The sequence below is a fragment of the Syngnathoides biaculeatus genome, chromosome 9 (assembly GCF_019802595.1).
Source record: "Syngnathoides biaculeatus isolate LvHL_M chromosome 9, ASM1980259v1, whole genome shotgun sequence".
NCBI lineage: Eukaryota > Metazoa > Chordata > Actinopteri > Syngnathiformes > Syngnathidae > Syngnathoides > Syngnathoides biaculeatus.
The window spans coordinates 17,672,827-17,692,259 of NC_084648.1; the positions used below are offsets into that span (position 1 = coordinate 17,672,827).

At 45.2% G+C, this 19,433-nt stretch overlaps 1 long non-coding RNA gene across 1 annotated transcript in view; it reads right to left on the reverse strand.

The window, feature by feature from the left end:
* Window positions 1-18,957, reverse strand: part of LOC133505806 (uncharacterized) — a 47,343-nt gene extending 28,386 nt beyond the window's left edge. The window contains exons 1-4 of the long non-coding RNA XR_009796344.1: window positions 18,900-18,957; window positions 14,152-14,293; window positions 13,992-14,056; window positions 5,545-5,620 (exon numbers count right to left, since the gene is read on the reverse strand). This is a non-coding gene — a long non-coding RNA (uncharacterized LOC133505806). The remainder of the gene's footprint in view (window positions 1-5,544; window positions 5,621-13,991; window positions 14,057-14,151; window positions 14,294-18,899) is intronic.
* Window positions 18,958-19,433: the final 476 nt, after the last annotated feature.

Consider the following 19,433-nt stretch of genomic DNA (forward strand, 5'->3'; position numbering starts at 1 on the left):
GGAGGAGAAAGGAGCTTTCCCCCCGCCCGGCTCGGGTCCTCCTGAGTATGCTGCATAATGTCGGGGAGTCTGTTGTTCGTTAGAAGTGATCCACGTATCATCTAAATAAGGCTATAAAATTCATTTCACTCGATTGTGAGATGTTCTCTTCTTGGAAAAGAGCTTCCGTGTCCCGTCGTAGGTGGCACAGCGTGTTTTCATTGGCGAATGTCCGGGGTGACATCACGGGCAGGAGATACAGCCAATATGGCGACCACTCGGATGTCGAATGAGACTTCCGCAATTTTGCGCATGGATGACGCGCTCTCCGCTCATATTTATTCTTTCGTATAGACATTGAAGTGAATAATGTCATGACAGTATCTATTTTAGAATGTTTCTAGGCATGACGGTGGAGCTTTAAAGAAAAGACAAAAGATGACTGTGACACGTGCAGACAGAAACGTGCGCACACCTCCGCAGTCCAGCCATTCCCTTTCGAGCGCTCCTAGCGACAAGCTGTCAAATTTGCCGACGTGTCGATGGACGCGCGCCGTCTCCAATGAGGCACACCTCCATACATTCAGCTTGCCTCATGGGCGGATACATAATGACAATGACGAACGCCTGTTACCCAATTAATCATGAATGCTAAACTGACGCAAGTGCAGCTGGTCGCTTGCCAGCTATATTGAGCTAACTGTAACTTTGATAACTCGTCGGTACGTAATAATTACATATCCTCGACCTCAAAGTAGTCGTGAAGGATGTGAAATCATATTTTGAAGTCAAACTGAATATAACATGGCGCTGGAACTCTGTAATCTTGTAATAAATTGATGAATTTGTTGCAAAAACAAAAAAGTTGTGAAGCAAAAATAAGACGAAGAGTCAAAATAATTGAGAGGCTCAAATTCTGGATTTGGACACTTTTAAGTTATGCAAACTAAAAAAATTGTTAGCTGTGGATTAATTTGACAATGGATTTAGTTATTGATTAATTGTTGCACTTCTACTTAGTAATACCCTTCCATCCATCCATATTCTTAGACGATTATCCTCACAAGGGTCGACAGGGAGTGCTGGAGCCGATCCCAGCGACATGTCATAGGGCAGGAGGCGAATACACCCTGAACTGGTCGCCAGGCAGTCGCAGGGCACATGGAGTTAAAAACAGATGCACGCACAATCACACCTCGCGGCAATTTATCCATCCATCCATGATCTTTTGCCGCTTATCCTCACAAGGGTCGCGGGGAGTGCTGGAGCCTATCCCAGCGACATGTCATAGGGCAGGAGGCGAATACACCCTGAACTGGTCGCCAGCCAGTCGCAGGGCAAAATGCCCCTTGGTGTGATTGTGAATGCGAATGTTTGTCTCGATGTGCCCTGCGATTGGCTGGCGACCAGTTCAGGGTGTACCCCGCCTCCTGCCCGTTGACAGCTGGGATAGGCTCCAGCACTCCCCGCGACCCTTGTGAGAATAAGCGGCAAAGAAAATGGATGGATGGATGGATGGATGGTCCAAAAGGTAGTGCTACATTCTCTCGTTCAAAGAAAATTTTTTCTCCTTGCTACCGAACAAACACAAAAAGCCAACAGAACTCCAATTTTGCAATAAAGCAGTAAAATGTTAACTTGTTGTAGTTTTTTTTTTTTAATTATTCTTTTTTTTTTACAAACTTACGCAACAGAGGAGGGGTGGGGGCCGGGGCGGGGGTGTGCACAGCCTGCTACCCAAAGAAGAGGTGAAGAGGTGGGTTTAGGATACGCCTGCAGCACAAACCACAAAAGTGGCACAAAAACTGCGCTGTCAACATTCCGGCATGCTCGGAATGAAGATTCGCAAGGCAAGCGATAACCGGAGCGATCTTGGCCACGATGGGAGTTACTTGGACGGCAAGTCATTTTATTTTGGCCGTACTTGCCGTCAAAAGTTAAGAGGTACACGACACACAGACGTGTTTGTTTCCACATTTTGTTGACTTGCTCCTTGTCTTTATATCGCTGCAAAGCCAATCATTTTTTTCTTATTATATGAAAATGTAACTTCAGCGTTCTGTGTCGATGGAAAGAGGAAGCGCAAAAAAACAAAGCAAAACAAAACAAAACAAAAAAAAAAAAAAAACGGGAATCCAATCAAGGTGTCCTGTGCTTCATGAGGGCAGCGGAACGGAATTTCGAAAATCAAATATTATGTAACTAACTCATCATCCGGGCAACGAAATTCAACCATATTGCCGAAAATGTCAACATTTGTTTTCTCTCCGAGCCCCCAAAAACGTGAAGTTATTTTGTACCTTTTCACTTAAACCTGACGTGAGGCCAAGTCGATCCACAGCATCTATCAATCCATCCATTTTCTCGGCCGCTTATCCTCACAAGGGTCGCGGGGAGTGCTGGAGCCAATCCCAGCAGTCAATAGTACACCCATAGAGACAAACAGCCCCGCTCACGATCACACCTACGGGCAATTTAGAGTGTCCAGTTAATGTTGCATGTTTTTGGGATGCGGGAGGAAACCGGAGTGTCCGGAGGAAAGCCACGCAGGCACGGGGAGAACATGGAAACTCCACACAGGCGGGTCTGGGATCGAACCCGGGACCTCAGGTCTGTGAGGCCAACACTTTACCAGCTCCCCTCCCGACAACTTGTTGTCATACGGTTTGGTCGCGAGAGCAATTTGTTCGAGGGGAGCGTTTGAAAGACGAGGCACTCGACATTGTAAAACCATATTTTATCTTCCTACCCCAAAATTAAAAAAGTAGCTTCGCACGGTAGCCAAACCAAAATGCACGTTTCGGACTTGCAACCCTCAGCAGGCCCACTCGAAAGTTGCGCTCAACATGTTCTCGCACAAAAAACACTTGACAAGATCCACCGCTTGTGCTTTCGTAACATGCGATTGGCACATATCCAGCCTCGACGTCGAACAGCGAACGCGCCATAACGTCTGTGTGGGAGACTCCGTCAAAACGCACCCCCGCACGGTAACGCGAGGGGAGCGACGCGCGACTGACTCACCGCTTGGAATTCGCTTTTTCATTACATCCTGGCAGCTGATTAAAAAGCTTGACGTTCAGAGCTCGCCCAGAATTGCTTTCATGTTTCTAACAAGTGTTGCACCGCAGAAATCAACGCATGCATAATCGGAGCCTCGGCGAGAGGGCGTCTGTCATATTTATAAAAAAAAAAAAAAAGGCAAGAAAATAGCGCAGATGGAAGCTATAAATGTGAGCAAACATCAGTTGAGCTGACAGCTCGAATAATGCGGAGAGCGTCAACAAAGGCTGACAGGGGAATCAAGACATGGCCTGTCGGAAAAAAATAAAATCAAATATCACGACAAAACACTGACAAGCCGTTCGGGTGTCTCGGTAAGACACTGCAACGATTGTCGGGATTCTTTTAGTAGGCTCGGTTTTTGCGTTGAGCCCCCGACGTCGCAGGAAGCACATCTACTTTGGTTGTCAACGTGTCGTACAGGAAAAGAAATCACTTAAATGGAGATAGCGGTCACGTACGGTGACGAAAAGAAGTATTTGAACACCCTGCTATATTGCAAGTTGTACCACTGAGAAATCATGTCGGGGACTGAAATTTTCATCGTAACGGGCATGTCCACTGTGAGAGAGATCATCTGAAAAGAAAAATCCAGAAATCACAATGTATGATATTTTAACGTGTGATACTACAGCTGCAAATAAGTATTTGAACACCTGAGAAAACCAATATTTGCTACAATAGCTTTTGTTTGCAATTACAGAGGTCAAACGTTTCCTGTAGTTGTTCACCAGGTTTGCACACACTGCGGGAGGGATTTTGGCCCCACTCCTCCACACAGATCTTCTCTAGATCAGACAGGTTTCTGGGCTGTCGCTGAGAAACACGGAGTTTCAGCTCCCTCCAAAGATTTTCTCTTGGGTTTAGGTCTGGAGACTGGCTAGGCCAAGCCAGAACCTTGATGTGCTTCTTGTGGAGCCAACTCCTTGGTTTTCCTGGTTGTGTGCTTCGCGTCATTATCAAGTCGAAAAACCTAACCACGACCCATCTTCAATGCTCTGACTGAGGGAAAGAGGTTGCTCCCCAAAATCTCACAATACATGGTCGCGGTCATCCTCACCTTAATACAGTGCCGTCGTCCTGTCCCATGTGCAAAAAAACACCCCCAAAGCATGATGCTACCACCCTCATGCTTCACAGTAGGGACGGTGTTCTTGGGATAGAACTCATCATTTGTCTTCCTCCAAACACCGTTAGTGGAATTATGACCCAAAATTTCCACTTTGGTTTCATCTGACTACAAAACTTTCTCCCATGACAATTTTGTCCATGGTATCTTTGGACAGCTCTTTGGTCTTGCTCATGTTACAAGTTCGAGTCTTGCCGATTGTATGGGGTGGACGGGTGACTTTATGCGGCTAACGACCTCACACAGGTGCATCTGATTCAGGACTTGGACGTGGACTTTTAAAGGCAGACTAACAGGTCATTGAGGGGCAGAATTCTATCTGATAGACAGGTGTTCAAATACATATTTGCAGCTGTATCACACAAATAAATCGTTAAAAAAAATCAGACATTGTGATTTGTTGATTTTTCCTTTTAGATGATCTCTCTGACAGTGGACATGCACCTACGGTGACAATTTCAGAGCCCTTCGTGATTTCTAAGTGGGAGAACTTGCAATATAGCAGGGTGTTCAAATACTTATTTTCTTCACTGTATTTGTGCAAATATTTCATTTTTTTTTACCTCCATGGAACGCTAAAAAGAAAAAAAGACGTTTGGATGGAAAGATGGGCTGACCCGCTGAGGCACGGAATATTCCTCAGGCTTTGACGCCGACGCGTGCGTACAGTACCAGCCAGCCACGTTTGCTTTGCGCACTTGCGTGTTTTTCCCCAATTTCTTCTGGACACCACGGCAATAAATTATTGACAATTAAACTCTTGGAACGGGGACATTAGCGTGCTCGAGAATCTGCTTTACGACTGCAAAACTACAAAACTGATTGTCACGTGAAAACCTCGGAAGTCAACTTTATGACACGTTTGACTCATTCGCTTGTCACCGTTCTGTTGAAACTGCGCACCGAAACAACCAATTAAAATTTTGGATTCAAACGAGCGCAATTACCAGATTTTGCTGAGTCACTTACGTATTTGCGAAACTCTTATTCCTTTGTTTATGTCCGACTGCATTTTACGACTCCCGAGCGGCCGAGTTGCGCGCAGCGGGAGTCATCACGTGATCATCAAGTGTTCAATTATTTACATTGTACGGTGAATATATGATTTATGATGTCAAACTTAGACATATTGCATTTTGGGGTGGAGGGCTTGATTGGATGTTTGCCATTTCCGTTCCTTTTAGTGGATAAAAAGGATTTTTATGAAGGCATAATTGATACCTAGTGTGTTACTAAATGATAAAGGAATAAGGATAAGGAATGGCTAAGTGTGGAAATGTCCAAATTAGATGCATAAACCATCAATTAAATGCAAATTATGCTCATGTGAACGTCACGTGCTGCGACGACTCAGTGGGAAACTGGCCTTTTACCTGTGACGCGCATCAGGCAGCTGACGGCGTGAATGCAGCCCATGCGTCTGCCCGCGCTCGAACTTTTCGGAGAGTTCTGAAATATAAAAGGAGGCAGAGAACGCAGTTAGCGACACCTGGGCTGCGTGTCAAAGTCGCCCGCGGCGTCAACATGAGGAAATGTCACGGGCGGCAATCTGGGATCAAGTCTGCCTTCCTCGCGTTGCTTTGGCAATTGGAACTATCAACAGATTCCACGCTGTCGGAGTCGACTTGCGGAGCGATGAATCACTGCCGGCCCTCCCTGTCGACGTCGGAATTTGACCGCTCAAGCCGTCAATGGCAGTGAACGTAATTATAGAGCAATGTATATATACCTACTGGGCAGAATTCAACCAGCGTTGTCAATTTGATTATAAAGTTACTTCACAGGACACATTTTTCCCTTTTTGGGTGTGTGTAAACAAAATATTAATGGAAGAATATGTAATCAGATGTGACTAGTAATACTACGTATGAAAATGTATTATTGTGTCTTTGTAGATCTGGAGAACGCCTATGACAGAGTACCAAGGAATAAAATGCTGTGCTACATGTAGACGTCTGGCACGGTGGATCAGTTGGTAAAGCGTTGGCATCTCAGTTCTGAGGTCCCAGGTTCGATCCCGGCCCCGCCTGTGTGGAGTTTGCATGTTCTCTCCGTGCCTGCGTGGTTTTTCTCCGGGCACTCCGGTTTCCTCCCAGATTCCAAAAACGTGCAACATTAATTGGACACGCGATTGTGATCGTGAGTGCGGCCGTTTGTCTCGACTTGCCCTGCGATTAGCTGCGGACCAGTTCAGGGTGTACCCCACGTCCCGCTGGTATTGGTTCCAGCACTCCCCGCGACCCTCATGAGGATAAGTGGCAAAAACAGGAAAATGGATAGATGGATGAGGGAAGCAGTAGGTGCGACAGGAGTTCTCGGTGGAGCCGGGAGTGCACCAGGGATCAATTTTGATCCCCTTGATATTTGCAGCGGCAATAGATATGCCGATAGATGAGGATAGGCGTGAGCCGGGATGTTTTGCAGATAACATTGCGATCTGGAGTCAAAGCGGCGAGGAGCAGGTGGAGGATCATTCACAAAGGTGGAACTTGAGGTTTTCTGGAGGAGTGAGCAGGTTGTGTAGGATTAGAAACGAGCTTATCGGGGGAGCAGCCAAAAGCTTCGATGCTTTGGAGACACATTTAGAGAGTGAGCAGACTTGGTTTGTTGGTTTGCACGCGTCCGGAGGAAAGATGGTGACTTCATTGGCAGGAGGTCGATGAGGACGCAGCTGCCAGGCAAGAAAGCTTTGCGAAAAGCTAAGATTGCAGCGAGGGAAGACGTGAGGGCATTTGGCGGAGGACAGGAGCATGCAGAACTCGTTATTGTTCGACATTTCTTGTCACTTTTGAAAAATCTCACTGCTTTAAGAAGAAAAGACAGTCGAGGCAAATAAACAATAGGAAGGAGCCATGAATCATTTTGGGCTACATTATTTGTGTTATAAAACATTGATTATGAGATTAGAGTACTTAAACCTCCTCCTGCGACTGCAACGCACCCCACCTAACCCTGATTGAGGACGCCACATGATTTCTACAAATCGCTCTTGTCGCATCTGCATGAAATAAAATGTAAAAGTAATTCACGCTCCAATCATGTGATTGCAATTCAAGATCTCTTGCCCGATCTATTCACATTCATGATCTGATTTTTTTAAAAAGTACTGTATTTTCCTTGAATTTTCTCAAAAGCAGACAGTGCGCCTTATAATCAGGTGCGCCTTATATATGGATATATATATATATATATGGATCAATATTGAGCCTTTAGTGCAGCTCCATCTAATGGATGCATAACATAACCCCATTTTCTACCGTAGTGTCTATTCTATGCGTTTTATAATCTGGTGCGCCTTTTATATGGAAAAAGTTTAAATATGTAACATTCATTGGAGGTGCGCCTTGGACTGCGGTGCGCCTTATAGTGCGGAAAATATGGTACAAAAGTGTTTCAGGACCACAAAAAAATAAAATATTAAAGACAATCACCTCATACATTTCTGAGACTAAAGTTCAAGACATTTTTTTTAATGATGTTTTTGATTTGCTGTTTTTTCTCGAGGATAGTGTTTTCTCAAATATCAAATTCGAGGCACAGATTCCAGACGGAGACGGAATATTTGCATCACACATGGTGATTTTGTAGGTACTGCTGTCAAGTCATGACTGTTTAAAACAAATATGACGGGAAAAAAAGTGACTTGAAAAAATTGCTGTACCACTAAGACGGCAGAAGAAGAACAAGCTCCGATTTCACACTGTGTGTAAAGTGAGCCGAAATCATCAATTCATATATGTACAGTGTCCATTTTGTGACATTTTTGTTTGGTTTTGTTCTATAAAATTTTTTTGTTTTTTTTTTTATGTAAACGCCTCACTTTATTGTAAACTAGGGCAGTGATTTCCAACCTTTATCGAGCCAAGGCACATATTTTAAAATTGAAAAATCCCACATCACACACAGTAAATGTCACCAAAAATGGATTGATTAATTACTGTATGTACTTCCTGCCATCTAATAGAAGATGATTTTTTTTTGTTGTTGTTCTGTCTGTCATTGTGCCTGACTGGCATAAATAGATGCATAAAGATACATTATTTCTTGGAATTAAATATATATATATATATATATATATATATATATATATATATATATATATATATATATATATATATTTTTTTTTTTAGCAATTACATAAAATTGGATAACTTCCCCCGGCACACTGTTTGGGAATCACTGAACTAGGGAACCGTTCCCTGGCTTTGAACCAATGTACAAACTGAACTGTGACTTTTTTTTGGTCAAACTATCTTTTTTTTTTTTTTTTAAACCACCACTGCGACGATTTGATTGAGATGGAGTATTTAAAAATGCTGATTGCAATTAGGAGATGGAATAACGCGTACCACTCGCAACACTACAGACGATGCATAAAAAAAAAATAATTTTCTTGGGAAAAAAAATGCTTGCACAGTGATATGGAGTGGCACCAGGATGCAGGAAGAGGAGGAAAAACATGCATTCACGTCTCATCACAATCTCGCTTGGAGCAGCAGGAAATTTGCATGAGGAAATGATGTTTTATCATCTCATTTCATTCATGCTGCATATTTTGGGAAACAATTTACAGTGCTGTATACACGCGCAAACACATCAATAACTGCAGTGACACGCAGATACGCCGAACGAGAACAGATACAGTGGTGAGGAGGCGTCTTCGGCGCTTTCTGACATCCTGGGTCTGGAATGGCAAACGAGACAAAAGTGGCGCCTTTGTCACGTGGAGGGGGCGCAATTGAACACGCAAGAAGTAGGCCATCACTCGGAGCTCAGTCGCATCCTCTGACGGATCGTGAGTCAGTGCTCTCGACGCGCGAGGATTTACATATCCATTTTGTTCCTCATTATTTTGGAGCTCGGAAAATAGATAGCTGCCGGGCTGATCCGACGATACGAATATTACAAATGTATATATTAGGTCAGTGTTCACATAAGGATACGATACGATGTCTAAAATGTGGGCGGCCCGAATGACGCTGACCTCTCTTCGAAAGGGGAGGCGTACCGGGTCAAAAGTGCAGTGGAATTTTTTTTTTTTTTTTTCCCCCGCAAAGGGCTGAAGACCTGAATGTCTCGGCCAGTTAAACGCACGCTGCAAAATACTCCTCCTCCTCCCTGACATTTGACATTTACCCGTGATTGATGTTTGAGGACGCGGATTGGCCCTGACCCGCCGCCTCGCCTCAGCTCACCTCGGTTCCGCTCCAAGGCGCAGGACCAGCCCGGGAAATTAGAACGCGCCGGGGGAACGGATCTGGTTTTATGTCACGACAAAGTGCCTCTGGCGTCCTCGTGAGAATCGCTCGGTCATCACGAAAATGCAGCAGAATATTTGAAAGTCGGAACTTTTAAGGTGCCCGACATTTGCACATGAACTGCAATGTTGAGTCTCTTAAGTATTTTTCAAAGTTTAGTGGGAGATTTCAACTTTTTGAGGGCGTTCCAATTGGTATGAAAAAGTTACTACATATTCCATCCATTTTCTTTGTCGCTTATCCTCACGAGTGTCACAGGGAGTGCCGGAAGCCTATCCCGACTGTCAAAGGCCACCAAAAAGCACAGGTGTCCAACAAGTGGCCCTGGGGCCAGATCAAGCCTGCCGCGTGGTTTTTTTTTTGTGGCCCCTGCGCGAAAGCAAATCATGTGTGTGTCGGCTTCATCTTTCGTGCTAAAATAAATAAATTGCAAATTGTCTTGACATTAATCCATCCATTTTCTTAGCCGCTTATCCTCACGAGGGTCGCGGGGAGTGCTGGAGCCAATCCCAGCTGTCAACGGGCAGGAGGCGGGGTACACCCTGAAGTGGTCGCCAGCCAATCGCGGGGCACATGGAGACAGACAACATTCGCACTCACAATCACACCTAGAGGCAAATTAGAGGGTGAAGATCACGGTTCACGCCTAACCTCATCTATCGGCATGTCTATCGCTATTGCAAATATGAACGGGCTCCGAAGTGATCCCTGATGCACTCCCAGCTCCACCTACAAATACTGTCGCACCTACTGCTTCCCTCATACATCCATTTTCTTTTTTTTTGACGCATGTCCTCACGAGGGTCACGGGGAGTGGCTGGAGTCAATCCCAGCGGGACGTGGGATACACCCTGAACCGGTTGCCACCCAATCGCAGGGCACATTGAGACAAACAGTCGCACTCACAATCACACCGAGGGGCAATTTAGAGTGTCAAATGAATGTTGCATGTTTTGGGGATGTGGGAGGAAACTGGAGTGAACATGCAAACTCGGAACGAACCCGGGTCCTCAGAACTGTGAGGCCAACGCTTTACCAGCCGATTCACCGAGCCGCCGGGGAAAATGTTTGGAGTTCATATCTAATGAAATTTTTAATATAAGTAAAAAAGAAAAGCCCAAAAAAAAAAAAAAAAAAACAAACACATTACTAAAACTAAAATGATCACATATATAAATGAGGTTAAAACTAAAAAAAAAAAAAAGCATTTTCGTCCAAAGATAGCAAGAAAAAAAACAATAATTACTCGGCGTATTCCAAATGCCAATCACTGAGATGAGAACGATTAGCGAGGGAGGGGGAGACAGATCGAGTCGATTCGTTTTGTCCCGCTTTTTTCACATGAGAAAAAAAAAATAAAATCTTCCCCCACGGGCATCGCCGTGCCCTACTTAAACTTTCATTTATTATTACGTAACTCGCCGCAGAAATGTTTCATGCTGCCGACGAGCACGTCGAAAGGTGAGGACGCAATTAACATGGCAGCTTTAATTAGTTTCCATTCGCTCACAGGGATCAATTCCAATTTCCTCACAAAGACCCCTCCCAAAAAATATTATTCCGGATAAGATATGTATGTGGGAAAAAAAAAAAAGTAATTCTGCAGGGTGAGATCACACACATTCATCTTGAAAATTTTTTTTTTTTTTTTTTAGGTCTCGCACCCGCGTTAGCGTAGTGAAGTGCTCCATCACAATTTGAGATCAGGAGACAGGATCAAGCTAGCGTGGCGCTCCGTTCTCCCTGCGTCGTGTCGTCAACCTGGATGTTGTTCGCCGGGGGTGCGCGCAAAAAGGGGAGTTTGGCGCAAACTCGCTCGGGCGTGACGCTGGTAACCTTGGAGACGAGGCCCTGGGGGGGGGGGGGGGAAGAGCTGTCGAGGCCTTTCCGAGAGCGCTCTTAGGGGAGAGTCCGTGAGCGTGATCGCGGACAAATTGTGCGCCAGCGGAGAAGAAAATGAAGGGATGGGGATTTAAAATCGGGGGCGAGTTCAATCCCGGACGCCGCCTTTGTGGAGTTTGCACGTCCTCCCCGTGCCTGCGCGGGTTTCCGCCAGGTGCTCCGGTTTCCTCCCACGTCCCAAAAACATGCAACATTAATTTGACACTCTGAATTGCCCGTAGGTGTGATTGTTTGTCTCCGCCTGCCCTGCGATTGGCTGGGAACCAGTTCAGGGTGTACCCCGCCTCCTGCCTGTTGACAGCTGGGATAAGCTCCAGCACTCCCCGCGACCCTTGTGAGGATAAGCGGTGAAGAAAATGGATGGATGGATGTCTGAGAAACGAGCTAAAAATGAACGTATATAACATAATTACTGGCCTACAGAGCGCACCTGGTTACAAGCCTCACCGAGTACGTTTGTAAAGGAAATACCTTTTGGTACATACATACGCTGCGGGTGTGTAACAGCCCACATTGAAACACGAGATATTTACAAAGAAAGACGGTACACAGAAAGAGTTAAACGCTAATGCTAGCGCTGCACTAAGGCTAGCACCGGTGCTAACACTAACACTAGCGCCGCGCTAACGCTAACATGCCCAGTTAAAATAAAACTTACCGGTAAATATCACTGAGACAACACGCCAGTAACACAGCAGCAACACGCTAGCACAGCGCTAACGCTAGCTCAGTCCTAACAGGGCCGGTAAAAGTCACTTCCTCGGCACATATATTCCACCGGTCTCACTCTTAACGTTTGTCGCTCGAGTGCCCCTTTACGGTCGTTAGAAAAAAATCCCCAGATTAGCCGCATCACCGCATAAACCGCAGGGTTGAAAGCCTGTGAAAAAAGTCGCGGTTTGTAGGCTCCATGGTGCCCCCTTAATTGTGTCTATATACGTGTATATTCCGTGTGTGTGTGTTCCCTCGGAGTAATTAGAACATTTGTCACACTTGGAGTAAAGCCGCCAAAAATTATTGCCAGCATTTCCATTTTAAGCGGATTGCGTAAAATGGTTCATTCCAATCCCGGCAAAAAAAGCAAATGATGATTAAAGGAGGAAACGGCTGCTCATGTCGCGGAAAGACTTTCAAATGCGAACAAATCACAAATAGCAAATGAAGACAAATGGATTGAGAAAATCATGGAAGCTGCTGTAAACAAGTTGTGTGCAAAACTACTTGTAAAACTCTCCTGTAACTTTCATCCATCCATCCATTTTCTTCGCCGCTTATCCTCACGAGGGTCGCAAAAGTGCTGGAGCCTATCCCAGCTGTCAACGGGCAGGAGGCGGGGTACACCCTGAAGTGGTCGCCATCCGATCGCAGGGCAGATCGAGACAAACGGTCGCATTCACAATCACACCTAGGGGCAATTTAGAGAGTAAACATCACGGTTCACGCCTAACCTCATCTATCGGCATATCTATCGGCATTGCAAATATGAAGGGGCTCAGAACTGATCCCCGATGCACTCCCGGCTCCCCCTCGAACTCCTGTTGCACCGACTGCTTCCCTCATACATCCATCCATCCATCCATTTTCCTTTTTTTTTGCCGCTTATCCTCACAAGGGTCACGGAGAGTGCTGAGCCAATCCCAGCGGGACGTGGGGTACACCATGAACTGGTTGCCAGCCAATCACAGGGCACACAGAGATAAATAATCACACCTCGGTGCAATTTAGAGCATCCAATTAATGTTGCATGTTTTTGGGATGTGGGAGGAAACATGCAAACTCCACACAGGTGGCTCGGGGATTGAACCCAGGACCTCAGAACTGAGAGGCCAACGCTTTACCAGCTGAACCTAGCTTGCATCAAGCCTGGTTGATGTCACGGCCCCAGTGAGCCTTGCACCCCGTCGGTAATCGCTCGGAGCGTCAGCTCTGCACACAACACAGTAAAAGTGCCCTTCACATAAAACCCGAGGGCCGCACTAACATTAAACTTTCATGGGGAGACGGGGGCCACAAAATGTCATCCTGGGGGGGGGGGGGGCCGCAAATGGCCCACGGACCGCCAGTTTGAGACCGCTGCAGTGGTGCACAAAAATTATCATGTATAATTTAATATATATTGGAGAGGTAATAAAATATTTTGCCAACGATCATGAAAAAGTACCTATGAAAACTCAAAACTTGGAGTATTTAAAAAATGTGCACAGACGACATCATTGGCGTTTATTTTTTGTCCTTTGCGAAGAATGACTAATATTAATGCTGCGAGCCATATCAGGGACCAGAACTCAACTCAAGACATATTCAGAGTGGATGAAAGCAGGGCCAGTTCCTGGTCTAAATCGGTCACGTTGACGGGATGCCTTCTGATATTTTATACATCAATGCCCTGTTTTCTCATCCCAAACTCTGCGGGAACATCTGCAATATTTATGTACATACACGTCTAGATAAATATGTCCGCCTCGGAACGTGATCCAAATGTTAACTGGGCCGTGACCGAGACGTCTCGGGCGCGGCCGCAGAATCGGCCCTCACGATATGAAGGCAAAAAACCTTTGCTGACCCAGCGAAAAGCGTCGGATCAGTTTCTCGGCGATAATCGTCACACACATCCTGATGTTGACTCCCCATTATTTAAAAAATGATGAACAAATACTTACCGTACAGGTCGTGCAATTATGTTTTTTTTTTTGTCCCTGGCAACGTCCATCAAAATAGTTGCCAGCTGCGCGGGAAAACAAAAGATGTTTTGATCAACCAGATGATGATATGCTTCTTTCGGGAACGCATTATCACACAAATCCACGTTTTTGGACTCACGCCGCCGCAATTCTTCTCGTGGCCCCTCGACCAGACGCGGACGCTTTCGGCTTTCGACGTTAAGATGTGGCCTGGTAGCACACGGACGGCCACGGGGGAGATTCTCTGCGCCGCTGCTGCCGATTCCTTCCGCAAACGTCGTCTGGACAAATGAAATCAAACCGCTTAATAAACTTTCTGAAATTAATTTCTTGACGCACAACATCCAACTGCGGTGGGATGAAATTACAATGTACAGGGAGTCCTCGGGTTAAGACGGTCTCGACCTAAGACGTTTTGACTTTACAACGCCTGTTCCCCCGTCCGCCATTTTGTCTAGCTAACGCTTGTCCGTGTTTTTGCGCCGGGAGTATCTTTGCATTTTTCGCCCTCCTTTTTCGACATTATCCCCCCAAAGAAGAAAGCTGTGCCTTTTAGCAATGCTTCTGAAGCCATAAGTAAATCCATGACCGTGGAAACGAAGCTCAAGATCATAAAAATATTGGAGAAAGGAGAGACAGCAACACCACCAAGGCTTCAGTCGGTCGACCGTGGTGACAATTATTAAAGACAAAGCCCGTATTTTAGCACATGTGAAAGGGGTCTGCTTCTATCTCGGATACGATGATCCCAAAACAAGGTTCTTTGGTACTTGTCGAGATGGAGAGGATTGAGGACCAGGTTCCTTGGCAATCGCTAAGCGCAGCCTCCCCTTCTTCTTCTTCTCCATCCACCCTTCAGCAGTAATGCTAAGTATTTGTTTTTCGTACAAAGTATTTTCATGTAAATTCTGACTTTTATCCTGGAATCCGACTTAAGTCGAAATTCAAGTTAAGTCGTGACTGTAGGAACGGATCTCAGTCGTAGACCGAGGACTCCCAGTGTACCACTGACTTGTCGGTGACGTTTCTTAAAGATGGTCTATCAAATATTCTCTGTTAATATTTTACCCTGTAAATTTCATCTGCTTTAGGTTTAATTTTTTTAAGAAAGAATACAAAACCACAAGTGACTTTTGAAACACACCCTGGATTTTCTGTCTACACGTTGCTCCACCATTTGTATTCAACTATCCTTTGCTTCGAAAAACTAGGACAAACGATGCTCACTATTAATGGCATTTTTCATTACATTTTACCATTAAGCTAGCGCGTGGCTCTTGTTTGGTTGTTTTCAAGACATAATTTTTGTTTTCATAGTTTGCTGAAAAACTTGAACTGAGAGGAGAATGAAATCCTCACTCTTTGCCTTTGTGCTACATATTGCGAAGTGATTTTAATTTTCCGTAGTTCGCTCATCCCGAATTTGGAGGTCAGGTCACTCTTATCTCAAGGCACCAGCGTCCATGCTTGAAATTCAAAGGTCGAGACTTACTGGCGGTTTCCGCTTATTTACACTTCAATCTCACGAGAACCCGTCGTCCGCACAAATGAAATCTGCATACTCGTACTGTGTCTGCACATCTCACCGCGCACTGTTGAGTCGGATGACTCGCTGACAGTCTGAGGCGCTTCCCAACACCGGCGCGTGATGATTTCCTGCTGTTAATATGAATATGTCAAGCGTGGGAGTGGCTTGTGAAAGGTGATTTTCACACCTGTCTCCGGCAGATTGTCTCTAATCGAAGGCGATTGCGCGTTTTGACGTGCAGGGCGGCAAAAACCGGCTAGACAGAGCAGAGGGGAAGGCAGGAAGCGCTGCGATTCAAGCACACGCCGCCGCCGCCGCCGCCAGCTACGAGACGTTGCAAGATGTCGTGTGTCGTATCCTCGCGTGGGGTTCCTCTGCGTGTGCACGCGTGTGTTTGTGTGCGGGGGCAGACGTCCGCTCAGACGTGCACCACGCTTGTTGAATATTCCAAAGTCTAAGCTCAGATGTGACACATCTGGGTTGTCCTGTTCTGGAAGTACGTTCGACTTTAGCTCGTTTCACACGTAAAGCAAACAGACAGTTTCTTTTATTTGAAACTTGAGGGCAAAAACAAGATCATTGTGCTTTGAAGGGTGAAGCAGTTATATATATATGCGAATAGTAACGTCATTTCCGGACTATAAACCGCGACTTTTGTCACACGCTTTCGACCCTGCGTTTATTCAATGATGCGGCTAATTTGTGCATTTTTTCTAACGACCGCCAGGGCCGCTCGAGCAGAAAAGGTAAGAGCGAGGCAGGTGGGATATACGTGTCGAGGAAGACGCAAGTTTAACGTAACTTCTCGCTTTGTGCATGAATAAAATTAGCATGAAGTGAATCTCATCATGGAAAATGCGAGAAGAAATGCATATGGCGCAGTTTTAGGTTAAAAGCAATCGAGCTGGACGATAAAAATGGAAACAGAGCTGCTGCACGTAAACTTGGCATAAATGAATCGATGGTGAGACGCTGGAAACGGCAGCGGGAAGAATTGGAGCAACGTAACAAGACGAGTAAAAAAAGCTTTCAGAGGTCATAGAAGTAGGTAGCCTGAACCGTGTTGCTGTTGTGTTACTGCCGTGTCTCAGTGACTTTTACCGGTATGTTTGTTTGTTTTTTTTTTTTACCCAACCCTGTTAGTACTGTGTTACTACCGTATTGCTTCTGTGTAACTGCCACATCACAGGCACTGTTTGCAAAGAAAAACTTAGGTATATTATTAAAACTTTGAATACTCTCTTTGTACCGCCTTTCTTTGTAAATATCTCATGTTTCAATGTGGGCACATGCTGCTTATAAACAGGTGCGGCTTATGTATGTACAAAATGTTTTTTTCTTTCAAAAATGTACTGGGTGAGGCTTATAATCAGGTGCGGTTTATAGTCCAAAATTACTGTAATCAATGAGAATTCAAGTCAAGTCACATGACATTTTTTGTCCTTGGCAAAGTGAATTGAACTGAATTAGGGTTTAGTTTTTCTGATTTGTACAACTGGAAAAAACCGCAAAAGGTCCTTCAGCTGCGCAAGGAAGTTTTTTTTACATTGGTAGGGAGGCTAATAATCATTAAGAAGAAGAAAAAACACTGCAGGGAATGGAAACCAAACAAATAGCTCATTGCTATTTCCAGCATCCCCCAGGAAGTGGCGCTAATAATGGTTTCTACACGAGCGCTGCCAAGAATAATAAGGCGGATAACAAACCCACTACTGTACTCGTAACCAGAAACCTAGTCCCTACCCCCAAACACCCAGAACGTAAAAGTAGCACATGAGCTCTAACCTAATCTAACCATACCCCCTAGCCTAACCCAAAATTAAGAAGTGATTATTGATTCTTGACATGTCATGGAATACTTCATTTTGTGGTCTAAAGAAAAGTCCTGGGATGTCACCTACGAGAAGTTGAGCCACAGTTCCGTGTTTCAAATACAAGCGTCACCTGTGCATGTGCGTAAGAGGCCCGCCTCGCTGGAATTTAGGACAACTCTGCAAGAATCGACAAGTCAGACTGGTCTTGGGCGACAGACAAGCTGATGACAGACGGTGAGAAAAACACAGAAGTTGACATAGTCGAGGCCTGCCAGCGCAAATCTGCTGAGCGAGCGGCTCTCACAAACGCTGTCAGGTTTTGTGCGCAACAGATGCGAGGAAATCTCAAGTGCCCGTGTAGTCCGGGCACATACTGTACGACCTGGCCGGGCAACCGAGAGAGATTTCCCTCCCGAAAGGTTTGACAATCATTCCCGATAAGCCATCCGTCCATCCATTTTCTATAGTGCTGGTCCTCCATCGGGTTGTGGGTGTGCTGGAGGGCACTTGTAGAGAAACGGGGATTCACACTCACATTCACGCCTACGCACAAATTCAACCTTCAGTAAACCTGACATCTGTACCGTACTGTATTTTTGGAATTATGGGAGGAGGCAGAAGAAAAAAACCTTAACGTGGAATCCAAACACAAAGACCAGATGTGAGAACTGTGAGGCAACACGTGTTTTAATCCACCGTGCTCATCTATGACGTCACAACTCCACTTCCCCAAATACTCACCTCGCATCATCACCTCGATTTTTAAATACACAACCAAATTCATTACCTATTTTTTTAGTTTGTGACACTTCCTGGCTACAGCTTGCAACTGAATCAACTTGATATTCTTCACATAGACGCATTCAAACAAAACAAACAAACAAAATGGTAGCCATGAATACATTTTTTGAAAGTTGGGGCCCGATTATAACAATTTTACATCGGAGTGTACTCACTTTTGCAGCTAGCAAGTTAGCTATGCCCATTATCAGCGGTGGCGGACTGGTTAAGCAGTCTGTGTCCCTAGTTAGTGAAGCAGATCCCACAAAGAATTACCGTCATTTCTGGACTATAAGCCGCACCTGATTATAAGCCTCACGCCGTGCATTTTTAAAGGATAAACCATTTTGTACATACATGAGCCGCACCTGTATTTTTCTCCAGCAGACGGTGCTGCCCTGGTACGACATACAGAACAAAGAACAACAAAGCAGCAAGAACAAAGAACAAGAAACGTTTCCATTTAAAGGAACTATTCCTTACAAAAGCCGTGCAAGGAGGAAAATCTTCTTTGTTTAGAACCGGTACGAGATGAGTGTGTCATGTCCCACATTGTGTAAAACTGGAGGGAGGGGGCAGGATAAAGCCACGAACCGTGCGATAGTCTACAAAATAAATTACTAATACTGTTATTGATTGCCCCAGCAGAGCATGTGCGTTAGTATAATTAGTAAATTTGGTGATTAAGAATGTAATGACTGAATTGCCAGAGGGGAAAAAACTGTTCGAATCCCTGCTAGTTTTGATTTGCATTGATCAGCTTACTAGTGTGAAGTTGGCATCTCCCTCCTGTGCTCGCCGTCTATGTTTTCTCCAGGTTCTCCGGCTTCCTCCCCAAAGCTCGAAAACAGAAAATTGGCATTATTGTGACCCGTCCACGGCGTAATTTGCCTCTCTTGCCCAAAAATCACATGAACACGAATGCCTGGATCAAACATTGCTTCCACAACATGTTATTTTGTATTTCTCGCTCGAAACATTCCGAGCATTATGCACTTTTTTTTTTGCCGTAAATAAAGCGAAAGGTGAGCTGTTAAAACAGATGGAAAGAGAAAAAAAAATTCAAACGAGATTTTGAAAAGGAGCAAATGAGTGGGAGGAGGTGCGCACGGGCCACGGGGCACAACTCTAATCTCTTTAGGAGTGACCTGAACGACGAATGGGTGGCTCTGCAAATACAAATGCGTAAAACAATAAGCCAATTATTACATATGAGCGTAAACGAGCTGCTAATGAGCCAACGTGGAGGGTTTTCGGTGGTGTTTTCACAACCATGACGCAATAATGCTCCACCCCCGA